At 48.5% G+C, this 13,849-nt stretch overlaps 1 protein-coding gene across 2 annotated transcripts in view; it reads right to left on the reverse strand.

Annotated features, from left to right (window-relative positions):
* The window catches only part of ZNF536 (zinc finger protein 536), a 411,089-nt gene that overhangs the window by 324,402 nt on the left and 72,838 nt on the right, over nucleotides 1-13,849 (reverse strand). The window contains exon 1 of one of the 2 annotated variants that reach the window (XM_072967282.1): nucleotides 12,128-12,166. The exons of the other annotated variant lie outside the window; for it this stretch is intronic. The gene's annotated coding sequence lies outside the window, so the exon portion shown is untranslated. Of the gene's footprint in view, nucleotides 1-12,127; nucleotides 12,167-13,849 lie in introns of those variants that run through there. 2 annotated transcript variants of the gene reach the window in all.

Here is a 13,849-nt window from a genome sequence, read left to right on the forward strand (position 1 = left end):
CCGGGGCCGGAGCTCCGTGCCCACAGCCAGGGCGGACACACGTTCCTTGTGCATCGATTTCAACAATAATGCATCCTTTAACAAAAGGCTGCCAGGGAACAGGAGGCTAAAATTGCACAGGGGTAAAAAAAAGGCTTTTAAAGAAAAAAGATCTCCCAGTGTGTCTTCCCAGAGCTGCCTGTGCAGCTGAGTCCCCTCAGGTGTGCCGAAGGGGACAGCACCCCTCCATGTCCCCAGCCACCGTCTGGCATATAGGCAACAGCCCTTCTCACGAAGTTGGCGGTGACCAAACTCAAGAGGGTTCCCTAGAAGAAGCCAAAGGGACACGGAAGGCTGCCTTGAGGAGGCTTGCTCCTCCAGGGCAAAATGACGCCACAGGGCAGAACCCCCCGAGGCCCGGCCCCTCCCACGGGCTTGGCAGGGCAGCGCCAGCCCGCCGGCCTCACACCGGGCGCCCTCCTCGCCGAGCCTCTTCAAAGAGGCTGCGATTTCTCAGCTCTGCCTGCTTGCCTAGAGCGTGGCAAGAGGTCACCATCTGACCCCGGCACTATTAAATCTTTTTAAAGTTTAATCTTCAGGGGATTTCAGCTGTAAATAAAGAACACTCCACATGTAAAAAATAAACTTACACTCATGACTTCATGCGTGACCCCAAGTTCAATTTCTGTTTGTGATTTAGCAGAGGGGAGACGAGGTATGCGGCGTGCAGTCTGCAGGCGAGAGTGGGTTCACGGAGCAAATCGTGGAATCACAGCCCAGGGAGGTCAGCCCCTCACTCCACGGTCAGGGATGTGCCACCCAGAGGAGAGGGGACACCCCAAGCCACACGCCCAATAGGTGGCACAGCCGGGAAGCTGGGCGCCGATGACTACAGCTCAGCGAGCTCCACCCCGGGCACATCTGGGGCTGCTCACTCGTGACACGTGGGCTGGGTCTTTTTCCTTGGTTCCAGGGCCACCCTTCTACCCAGGCCACCGTCCACAGAATTGGACTCCGCTGGGGTGCTTCGTGGCAGAAGAAGAGAGGGAGCCCAGGGGTTCGAGCCTGAGGGGACCCCCGCTGCACCTCGGAGTGCCCTCTCCACAGCCCTCCCCCTTCCAGGGTGCCGCTCCACCCTCCTCCTGGAGCCTCGCCACACCCCCGGACCTGACCAAACAGATGTCAGCATGCCCATTTCCCATTTTAAAGTGAAGAAACAGCCCAAAGAAGCCCCACGGCCACCAGCAGCAGCTCAGCATCACGGCCACAGACCGGATGTCCCTCCTCCCAGATCCCAATGCCCAGCTGAGGTGTCCAGGCTGCGGGGGAACACTAGCCTCCAGGGTGGGGGTGAGAGCCCGCCTCTAACCAGAACCATCTTCTGTCCTTGACGGGAGGTGGAGAATGAGGAGTGAGACGGGGCATCTGGACAATGACACCAGCCCCAACGAAAAACCCTCCCTGCAACAGCAATTCCCCCTGAGTTAGGAAGATGAGAACCCTGACACCAGAAAACAGTTCCCTGGGAGTCTTCCCCAGGCCGAGGAGCTGATGTGGATGCATCCAGAACAAGAGCACTCATATGAGTCCTGTTCAGTGAATGCCGTGGGCAGACGCGTTTCCCTCCCTGGCCCACCTTCCCCTGTGTACGACTAAAGGTCTAGAAGGCATCCCATAGAACAGTTACTACTGTTAATTAACACATTCCGTAGCGGAATCAGCTCATCAGTCTTCAGGAAGGAGGGGGAGAAGAGAAGGAGTTTCATGCAAAAAGAGAAAGCATATAAATAGTCACAGTAAGAGGCTCCAACTTGGTTGGGAGAGGCGCTGTCAACAGGAAAGGACCACCTAGTATTATTGTCAATCATTCCTTTGCCTGAATCTCCCATGGGAATACAAGGACAGGCACTGTGGAGTTCAGAATTGTGTGCTGTGTGGATGCTCATGACACAAAGGATGGATGGATGGATGGATAGACAGACAGAGATGGGGGGTAAATGGGTGGATGAGCGAGCAGATGAGTAAAGGGAAAGAAGGGTGGCACATGGATGGAGAGAGAGACAGTGGGCAGGAGAGATGGCTAGGCAGATAGAGGGACAGACAACAATGCATGAACAGAGAACTTGGACATGGAGGGAAGGGTGGGTGGCAGTGGGCGGAACAACGGAGGGTGGTTGGTTTGGGGGGCTGAACACAAGCCAGGGGAGAGAACCTCTCAAAGGAAGTGAAATCTCTAAGATCCAGCAACGTCACCTCCAAGCCTGGCCAAGACCGTCTGGCCACCCCAGCCATGGAGAAGAGGACAGCCTCTCCCCAGACAGTGCCTGCCTCCTATCTCATGCTGCCCAGCCCAAGAACCCTGCAACCCTGGAACCAATTCATTATGAAGTCCCCTAGTCAAGTCCTGATAGAGATAGTATGTTTATTTTTTAAACAGGAATGAATTATTCAGCACTTCTAAATCCAGAACACATCAAATCTAAAACGACACACACTGTGCTTTTCCCCTCTCCCTGCATACACTTAGAAATATTCTATAATTTCTTTAAAAGAATAAAATTATTGATTGTGGGTGAATTAGCAACTCGAGAAAGATCCAGATGCAAACGGGAGGTGGGAGGTGTTGCTGGACTAGAGTTAAGTGCCTGAGGAGGGGGAAGTCTGTGAGGATGGGAGTGGGGAGAAGGGAAGGAAGTGGGGAGGGGCTGAGTGGGCCATGAGGAAGGGGAGGCATTTGCGCCAGGTGGGAGCTGAGTGGAGAGCAGACTCCCACCCACGTTTGTCCCCACCTTCCGCAGCACTAGAGGTCCGGGCTCTACCAGCCCACCTCACCCCAGGGAGGAGGCCACAAGACCCCTTGGGAACCTTCCTAGCTCTGATCCTGAACCCAGATCTTTTTTGTACCAAGATGCTCATCACAGTAGTTTTTATGTCACAGAAAGATTGGAAATGACTTGAACGTCAGTACTAAAGGAATTGCGAAGTAATTTATGGCATATCCCCTCAACAGAAAGGGAGTGGTCTGGTTTATCAGGAATAGCACTGAGTGCCGGCCCCGTACCCAGGGGGACCAGAGCCTCCGGGGTCCGAGGCCCAGTGTCCGGGATCCGAGGCTCCTGGCTTTGCTTCTGATGACCGGCTCTTCAGTTAATGGGGGAGACGAAGCGTGCCTCTCAGACCCTCTACTTGACCTGCCATTGTGTACTTCCCTTGAGGAACCAGGAAGTTATGAAGGCTTTGAAAACTCAGCAAATCTCTCCCAGCAGGTGCCCAGCCCTTCCAGCAGGGCCCCCATGAAACCATGTGAGGTGTGAGAAGCCAAACCAGAGTGATCTCGACAAGGCTGAACTGCACCTGCTAGCACGTTAGCCCTCTGCCTTGGCCTGGAGGACTGCAGGCATTTGGAAGCCCCCGGTTGGGAAGGAGGGTAAGGGGCTCGCAAGGGGGCAGCGGTGTGTAGCGGGCCAGTGGGAGGTTCAAGGCTTTTCCAGATGTCGGGCAACAGAAAATTCCAAAAACTAAAGTGTGGACTCTCAAAACGAATGATTTTGCCCACAAAGCATTGATTAGATGGAATAAGAGGGACTTTCAGGAAAAAGAAGAGAATTTCAGGAAAAAGGCGGCTCCTTAGGAAAACTGGCTGCATCTCCTGGGTTTGGCCAAGGACTCGGGCCTAACCGGACCTTCCCCAACACTGAGCCTGTGACACATGCAGCCTCTGCCCTGAAGACAGACAACAAAAAGACTAAGTCCCAGAAAGACAGAGAAACCTGGGCGAGAGGGCAGGGAAGTGGGGACACCCAGGGACACTTGCCCCTTTGGGGTTCTGGCCTAAGGAAATAACCTGAAATACGGAAGGAAGATCTCATTTGTAGCAAGATGCCCATCACAGTAGCTTTTACATTTGAGAACTATTGAAAAATAACTTGAACGTCAATAATAAAGGAATTCTGAAGTAGTTTATGGCATATCTGTTCAACAGAAAACAGAAGCCATTCAGAATGAAGGTTATGAGCAGTACGGAAACTTAGCAAGGTACAAACCACATGATGCCAAGGGAAAGATTTTAAAACTATGAGTACAATTATTACGATCACATACGGTGAAAAAGGTTTATGCAAAGAGACGATGAAAAGGAAGGTTACCATATAGATGTATAACTGAATCACTTTAACACTGTAAATCAACTATATGCCAATAAATTTTTAAAAAAAAAAACTGATTACATTATGGAAACATCAGAGAAAACGAGGAAGGTTACCCAAAGCACATGATTTGTGTTGGAGGGCGGGGGGTGAGAATTAGGGGTGCTGGGGTGGGTTTGTTTCTCACTTTCCCTGTTTCCTGATTTTGTGGTCCTGGATTAAGCTTTCTTTTGTCATTCTGAACTACAAATGTGGGGAGAGGAGTTATTGTGCAAACCCCAAGTTTTCTCAGTGCTCAGAGAATGCGCTTGGAGAAGGTGGTGAGCCTGGAGGCGCGCAGATGAGGGTCAGGGTTGCAAAGAAACCAGACACAAGGTGGGTGGGGCTCCAGGCAGCAGCGTCGGGGCGGGGCGGGGGGGGGGCGGCTTCCTTTAACCACTCCTGACCAGGAAGACAAGGTGTGGCCTTGGGGAAGAGCCTCCCGGGTTGGCTCATGCCCGAGGGGAGCAAATGATGAGATGCCCTTGCCTGTGTCACTAGAATGAAGGCCCAGGAGGCCAGGGGTGTTTCCCTGCTTGCTCATTGCTACCCTCCCAGCGTATGACATACTCCAGGCACTCGATATGTATTATATGGATCAACGGATGGAAATACACCTCTGTCTCCAATGACACACCCAGTGCATGGCAGACCTTCGTTACTGGCTACAAATTGAATTACAGGCCCTGAATCTGCTGGGGGCCAAGTCGGGGAGAGATCTGAATGGGTTTAAAGGAGGAAATTAATCTGGAAATCATCTGGGTAACCCAGGTGGTGGAGGGGAGCCTTTTATTCTTCCTAGGGCCCCAGTTTCCCCAAGACTGTGCATGCACCCGCCATTCCGTCTGCAAGGCCTCTCCAAGGGGCTCTTCAGACATCAGGCCCAGACCCTGCCCCTGCTCCTCCTACCCCCGAGCCCCTCCTTCTGGAGGGTCCTGACCCCCAGGATGCTGTGTGCTTTTGCCTGGGAACCAGGGGATAAAGAAGACTTAATGAATTGAGCAAGTATAATTTGCTCAGGAGAAGTGCATTACATGATTTCTCTGAGAAAGACCAAAAACATTCCTTATGAATAGGGCTCAAAGACTTTGATTAAAATTGACTAGAATGAGTCCACTATACTCCTATTTAAAAATGAGAAGCCACTAATTCAGTTTAATTCAAAGATTAAACATGATTAAAATTTCTATATGTTGTCTGGATTTAAGAAAAATAAACTGCAGCGGCCATCAAAACATTGATAGCGATTGGAAAATGACTTCTGGTGTTTAATCAATGTTATTTTTTAATCACTCCCCCCCTTTTTTTTTTTTCCCTTCAAGTCAGCTTCTAACACTGAACTCCATTTCATCAAGGTTGCTAAAATGTTTGGAAAGGAACAGATGTCAGAACGTGGGGATTGCCAGTAACGCTGATGGGAGCCAGTAATTTCTTTCCTGTCCAATGGCAGAAGGATGAAAAATAATCCAGACTGTATACAGTCGTGTAAGATTTAGTGAAACATTAATGGCTATAAAAAGTAAGAATATCCAAAGCTATCACCATTTCCCCCTCAAAACATCACTAAGGGCAAGGTCTTTTTTATTTTATTTTAATTTGTGGGAAATTCAACTGCAAACAGAAAGGTCTCCGTACTTTTAAACCCTCAAACACCCACACAAATACAGCTGATGATATTGATTAATGTTTATTAGCTGGTTCCAAATATACTTGCATCTTAGTCAATTCTGCCATTTAATAATTTTGCTAAATCTCAAAAATGGAGATGCAATCTTGCCTTTAAGAAGGCAGCCCTGCTAGTTATTTACAGATTGTAACATTTACATAAGAGTTTGGTTTAACAAGAGATATAAATATAGATAAAACCCTTAGGACTTCATTCTTTAAACTGCCCTCTAAAAATCTGCCCTGCAATTTGCAAACTGAATTTTGTGCAGACTATTCTTGGAAGCCTTTGTGAATTAGGGAGAACTAACTCAAAGCAAGGGCTGGCTAATCACAATTTTGCAAATTGTACGTAGCAATCATCCTCACATTGTGAAATTCAGATCTATAAAATGCTGATGTTTTAAAGTTGAAAAATAAATTAGCTCACTAGAACTATTTCACAAAAAAAAATCAGTCTGAGGCTTTACAACTAAATTATTTGTTTAAAAAAATTAAAAGATAGTCACATTGGTAGCCAATAATAAATGAAGGCAGAGTATCATTCTGGCGTGTTCCTGCCACAATCATCCCTGCAATGGAGAGGGCTCCCCGCCGGCATCCCCAACTTCAAGGCACCTCCTGTAAATACTCACCTGCCTACAGCACGTAGATGCAGACACTCCCCAGAATACACTTGTGGCCATGCCGTGCCTTCTATTTTAAACGCTTCCAGTGTATTTGCCTACGATCTGGAAAACGCTCTCAGACACGGAAGGGATTAGTCAATATACTCCATGATATGTCACCTATTCACTTGCTAAAGCTGATTCTCATCTGTCCAGCCGAGGAAGTCGGCGTTGGCATTGGTTTATTTGTTAAAACCACTGCCATCTGGGTTACAAAAACTGTAATCGTACCGAATATAAAGGAAGTGAGGGAGCTGCCTGAAAGGTGGTCTTCAAACCCAGTGTGTCTGCAAACAGAGTCACCCTGGGTGAAGAAGATTGACCTCAGTAGGGGACCTTGCTTGCCCATGGAGAATGGGACACGGGGAGCAGGGCTGCTGGTTCATTCGCAGGGAATATTCTATAGATCATCACCCTAAGAGGCGAGGTGTGTACACATACACGTATGTGCACCCATGCACACACACACGCACGCACACACACACACAGTATTTCTCTGGCAGCCCCAGTGCTCCATGCGGCAGCCTACACACACCGTTGGAGGTGAACCCAGAGTCTCAAGCCCATTAAATCCTGTTTCCTCAAACTCCAAGCCCTCTCCGTGGTCCTTGGCTGTAGTGGAATTTCTGTAATATCTACAATTACTTGAAATAAGCCCACATTTAAACACACTCCTATTCCATTGCAAAGGCATGCACCTGCCCTAGCCACGGTCTGCAGCATTTCATTGGCTCTCTTCAGACCTACGTCTGGCTGGCTCAGTTCTTTCCTTCTTCTTGGATATTACACCAGGCAAAATAAATGCAACTGCTGTCTGATTTGATTATTACCCCCGTGTCCATGCATCGCAAGCTCCTTGCGGGCTGCCACAGCACAGCACTGCTCTGGGCACTCTGGAAGCAAGCAGCTGAATCGCACGTTTTTTGGGGATACGCCTCCATGAAGCCCAGGGGGCCTGGGGGAGGCTGGTGAAAATGGTCTTATCATTTTAAAAACGACCACCATGTCCTCGGAAAAAAGCAGGCTGGATGTCTCAATGTGCGGCCCTTTCCCTGTGTCTCAGGGTGATGCTGGCGAACACCAGCCCCGCTCCGCAGAGGTGGTCTGCCTCCCTCCAGCACTCAGCAGCCTAGCCTGCAGCTCAGGCATTTTGTGTAACATCACTTCGAGAAAGCAAATATTTATATTAGTAAATGCCATCGAGATATGATCTGCATTCAAGTGGTTTCTATAGGTAGCTGTTAGAAACAAGAAAAGAAATTGCTGCCTAAGTGGTGAAGAGGGGAAATAAGATATGCGGGCGTCTAGGAAGAATTGAGGAAATGCCTGGAAGTGGTACCTTTCTGCTCTTAATTCTGAATGTTGACTTAACACTCGGTTCCAAGGTGAACCTCCAATGGAAACTCACCCCACCATCCAGCAAGAATGCTCAGGACCCCTCCAGCAGGCAGGAACAAATCTGCCAATGGCCCACCACAAGTCCATGGGCTCAAAAGCCCGTTCCACAAAGCCTCCCAGAGTGCAGACCTCTGGTTGGGGTGAGGTGGGGCAGGGGCATCTAATTTTAGGGTGCTGGGCTCTCAGTCTGGCCATCTCCACATATGGACACGTGGGCACAGGTGCAGAACCCTGGGTCCCAGGCCTGAAGAGAAATGTCACCTGCTGTGCGTCTCGTCTGGCCTTGGAGGCACCTGCAAGAGGCTCTCCTAACACCTGTTGCTGGGAGGGGACTGGTGTCAAAGCCACCCACTGGGATTAAGTCCCAGTGAGATCGTAGCCCAGGAAACTCAGGCAAGACCATAGCCCCAGCTCCTCAGTTTCCTGGTGTGTAAAACCAGAATGACAAACCCCATCTCCTGGGACAGGAAGGAGCTAGGCTCCTGGAGAGGACCAGGGTCAAAGTGTGGTGGCTGCCTTCACTGCAGGGTGGCTGGACTTGTTTTTTACAATAGCATTTTTATCTACTCTTCAAAGTTAAGTTATGGAGCTACAGACTATGAGAACTTTGGGCACCGTAAAGCCAAAGGGGGCTAACCCTCACAACTGAGGCGGCAAAGTGAGGCCCTGCCAGAGCCTCGTCCTTCCAGCCCAGGTTTGGCCCAGTGCCACGCCCTGCTTCCCCTGAGCTACATCCCTGTCCCTGTGCCCTCAGGCTCCCCAGAGTCTACAGCCAGGCTCAGCAGGGCCGCCTCTGAGATGCCAGGCAGGATGAGGAAGCTGACATTCCACATGGACCAAGAGGAGCCACAGCCAAATCATGGGATTCAGAGGACCAGAAAGGCAGAAGACTTCATCTTTATGCATGAGAACTAGACTCCAGCAACCATCTCTGGGCCTTTCCAAACCTCTTCGACACACACCCAGATGCCACTCTGGAATGAGGAGCAAGATACATCCCCTGCAATATAAGAGCATGGTCATCCCTCGCTCACTCACGCCCAGACTACTGCATGATACCTGGTCTCTGCGGCCCCAGCCTCCCCCACCCCATCCGTCCTGAGCATGCCGCCACAGTAGTCTTCTTAAGCCTTGGTTCTGATTATGTCCCTTCCCTTTTTCTAAAGCAGACTAAGAAGATATTTAAAATATATGCAACAAAAGGTTAATACCTAACATATGTAAAGAGCTCTTAAAAATCAATGACAAAACATGAAAAAAATATTAACAAGCAATTTATAAAAGATATGGGAGTGGCCAATACACATAATGCAAAGATAGTTAGTGGCAATATTAATGAGGGAAACCCAAACCAAAGATACCAGTTTTCATCTTTCATGTTGATAATCACTTAAAAGAGCAATAATGCTCAGTACTGGTGAGGTTTTCGGAAATGAGTACTATACACACAATATTGGTAGATGTGTATACAATGTACACATACAGCATCGCTTTGAAGGGCAACTCGGTGGTATCAAAGAACTAAATACACATACCTAGTGACCCAGAAATAGCACTTCTAGAAATCCATCCTACAGAAACAAACTTGTTCACAAAGATGCACATGCAGCAATGTTCACTGTAGCATTGTATGTATAATATAGAAAGGAAAAATGAAAACTGCCTTAGTATCTTATCAATAAGTATATGGTTTCATAAATGCAGATATGCCATACTATAGAGAATTATATAGAAGTAAAAAATTGTATGCTCAATCCCACTCCTGGGCATATATATGGAGGGAACTCTAATTCAAAGATACATGTACCTCAATGTTCAGAGCAGCACTATATACAATAGCCAAGACATGGAAGCAACCTAAATGTCCATAGACAGATGACTGGATAAAGAATCTGTAGTATATTTATACAATGGAATACTACTCAGCCTTAAAAAGAATAAAATAATGCCATTTGCAGCAACATGGATGGACCTGGAGATTGTCATTCTAAGTGAAGTAAGCCAGAAACAAAAAGGAAAATACCATATGAGATCGCTCATATGTGAAATGTAAAAAATAAAAGAAAAGGACACTAATGAACTCATCTACAAAACAGAAATAGACTTGCAGACATAGTAAACAATCTTATGGTTACTGGGGAAAGAAGCTGGGAAGGGATAAATTTGGGAGTTTGAGATTTGCAAATATTAACATATATAAAAATAGATTTTTAAAAAAAAACAAATTTCTTCTGTATAGCACAGGAAACTATATTCAATATCTTATAATAACCATTAATAAAAATGAATATATGTATGTATATGCATGACTGGAACATTGTGCTGAATACTGGAAATTGACACATTGTAACTGACTACTTCAGTTAAAAAAAAGAAAGAAAAAAAAGAATTGTATACTCTATGTACCTGATGTTTTGATCTACAAACAATACTGTTAGTTTAAAAAAAAAGAAAGAAAGAAAGAAAGCAAATCTCAGAGCAATTGTACAGTATGGTCTCATTAAGTAGAAGGAAATATGTACGTGTAGAATTATTTTCTTATGTGAGTATTTACCATACATATAATGTAAACATATAATAAACAGTCTGGCAGAGTGCACCACAAAACTCCTAACAGGGGTTCTTCTTCAGAGACGGGAGGATTTGGGAGTAGGGTTGAAAGGGAGCCTTTGGGTTTCACATCACATACTTTGGTACTGCTTGAACCTTAATAGTGAACACATAGCACTTTTTGTAATTAAACAAGATCAACTACATTGAAACACAAAACCCTCCAGGCTACCCCACTGTTTCCAGGACAAAGACCAGGATCTTCACTAGTACTCACAATTCTTCCCATCAAACCAGATGTGGCTCTGAAGGTCCCACTGTTACTTTTCCTCCCTTTTCTTCCCTCTGTTTATAAAAATTCAGACTCACCCTTTAAGCCCCCCTCCTCCAGGAAGCCTTCCCTGACCACTTCAGCCCACAGTCCCTATTACCAATTCCACTCACCATGTTCCACAACCACTTATGCCCCATCACCTCCTGTCTGGGGGTGACATCCTAGACCATCCACTCCTCCAGAGAAAGGCAGTAACTCATCATTCTCCCTTCAACATGTATTTGTTGAGAACCTACTATGTGCTGAGTAAGGTTCCAGGTGCTAAAAATAAAGCAGAGAACAAGAGGCACAAATTCCCTGCCCTCAAGGAGCTACAGTCTCATAGCAGGGCAAGCAGTTTAATAGGAGGAACAAGATAAAAGGGCCAAGGGGAAATGAGCACAGAACAGAAAACGGGAAACAGCAGGAGGAGGACTGGGTGGGCAGAAAGGCCTCTTTGAAAGGCACCATCTAAGCCAAGGGCAGCAGGTAAAGAGCCATGGTGGCCAGGTGGAGGGGTCCTGCCTCCTCCACGGTGCCAGGGCCAGAACTGGGCACACTGCCGGCAACTGGGACTAGTGTCTGGACGAACAAACAAGCAAACAACCATCCCAGGCAGCCGTGGCTCCACCCAGAGAAAGGCGAGGGCTTGGGCTCCTGGACGCACCTGGATGCCCTTCCTGTGCCTGCCCCATGCTTGTCCCCTAGACACACCCCTCCTTTCAGACCAGGCAAAGGCCATGCCAACCACCTAACTAACACCCTACCCAGCCCCTGGGTGCTAGGGAGGGAGAGTTCCTAGGCCCCAGGGAGCCTGCATCAGAGCCCTGTGAACACCATGTCCTTCACCCTCGGCACCCCCAGGTCGTGTGGCCCACAGCCTGCATGGGCCTGCCTGAGACTCCATCCCACAGGGACACCACCCAGGGACACCAGGACTTTCAGCTCAGTCCACTGCCCTCCCACAGAGGGCCTGGGTCCCCACCTTGTCACCCGGATGTCCTCTGCACAGTAAGAGGGCAGGACCCTCTGCCGACTCACAGCCCAAGAAGATCGTGCAGACCCTCAACAGTGCAGGAAGCATACGCTCCTAGGCCCGTCCTAAGCCGGATGAAACACTCCCAGGTGAGAGCATCTGAAACAAACAATTGGGGCTGATATTTCCAAAAGAGCATCAGAGTGTCATCACAGGCAATGGCAGGCCTTTGCTGGACTTCCTTGCCCCTTATGGCCTAGTATTATTTCTTAATCTAAAGCACATGTACCGGGGAGGCAGGGGAAGGGCCATCCCTTCTCAGTGCTCAGGCCTCGGCATTTTTATTTGGCCCTATGAGAAGGCCTTTAAGTTGGGAGACTCAAATTTCACCTACTGATTTCCTTCAAGGGGGCAGCCCGCCTGTACTGAAACCTGGTGAAACCCGGTCCCAGGAGTCAGGAGCTCCCCGGGCAGCAGCCACATCCTGACAGGACCTTTGTGAGGTCATTCTTGGCCGTGGCTCCCCAGGAATGCTGGAATCCACTGTCTAGGTGGACAGGCCGTGAGACCCTCTCTCCCATCCACATGCCCAGTCCTTATAGGCCCCGAATCGGACAGGGATCCCCTGGACCAAGAAGACTGGAGGAGGTTGCGGGGTGAGTGTGACAGTGCGGGGCCAGGGGGAACAGAGCCCAGAACTTCAGGAAGAGAAGGGCTGCCCGTGGGGGATGTGGACTGGGCAGGCTTCTCGCTGGCTCCTGGGAAACAGGGCTGTTGTGTGGCCAGGTTCCAACACTGTTTGGTGTCTACACTATTCAGGTGCCCCAAGCAGGATGAAACAGGGAGAAAACAGAAGAAGGGAGATGGGACAAGAGCCCTGAGAAAAAATCAGTCACCCTACCAGATTTCCTTGAGGGTCCTTCTTTCCCACTCAAACGGGCCCAGGAGGGGCCGGCTCTGCCAAGGGAGAAGTGCCCAGAAAGCTCTCTGTACTACGCAGCCCTGTGAGAGGCAGGGCAAGGGCTACTGTCCCCAGTTCTCAAAGAAGAAAAGAGCCCAGGGAGGGAGGTCCAGGGGTGGACCCCAGGCTCCGGGCTCTCAGGATGTACAGCCCAGGTTCCAGGTCCAACTCCCCGCTCTCACAGAGGCCCCACAGCACATGCCTCCCAGCAGCTCCTTTACCCCAAGTGCCCCTCTCAGGTCGAGAAGGGGGAATCATTCTAAGTCAGAAATGTTTTTTTCCATTTTATTTTTGATTTTTTAAATTTTTATTTTAAACTGTTTCATACAGAAAGAAAAATCAGCACTCTTACAGAAATGCCGCAGGTCTGACTTAACCAAAAAAAAAAAAAAATCCCCAGGAACCCTAGAAGCTGGTTTCTGTGGGAGCTGTGGATGTCCACCTGCAGGGCCTAAAATGTTCGACGGTTTGGGGCAGGGAGGGGTGGAGGGGAGGGGGCCGAGGAATCAGAACCAGCATTTCATCCACCCAGCTTTCATCTCTCGGAGAGCTAGGACCGCCCTCTCTCTCCCCTACCACCCTTTGCCAGCGTCACTGTCAGACTCCTCCCCCCAGCCTGGGTCATACGCATGTCCTGGTCCCTCCAGGGCCCATCCTCTCTCAGGTGCCTCCTTTCTCCACCTGCATAACGGCAAAAAACAAACTGTACCCAGGTGTTCAAAAGTATGGATCGTGCACCAGTGGTGAGATGTGAGACCTACTTTTTAAAATTTTATTTTAATAGTTACGCATTTGCCTTCATGTGTCTCAGATCAGCTCCTCAGATCACTGATTTCACAGACACTGTTAGGATAGGGCAAACTAAGGCAGGGGAGAGAGGGGCAGAGAGAGATGAAGACAGAGAAATTAATATAAAGGTGCTTCAAAGAAAATATTAAATAATAGAAGGACATGGAGATGGCAAAAAAAAAATTTTGAAAGGGGAGTAAATTAAGTGAGAATCATCCTGCTTGGGGCACCTGAATAGTGTAGACACCAAAGAGCTGAGAAAAATAACACCTGAAAAAACATGATGCTTTAGGGAAAAAATATTAAGAATCATCCAGGGGAGAAAAATCAGAACTTTGACTACACTTATGCTATGGTTCTGTGTTG

This window comes from Vicugna pacos, chromosome 9, assembly GCF_048564905.1.
Source record: "Vicugna pacos chromosome 9, VicPac4, whole genome shotgun sequence".
Taxonomy (NCBI): Eukaryota; Metazoa; Chordata; class Mammalia; order Artiodactyla; family Camelidae; genus Vicugna; species Vicugna pacos.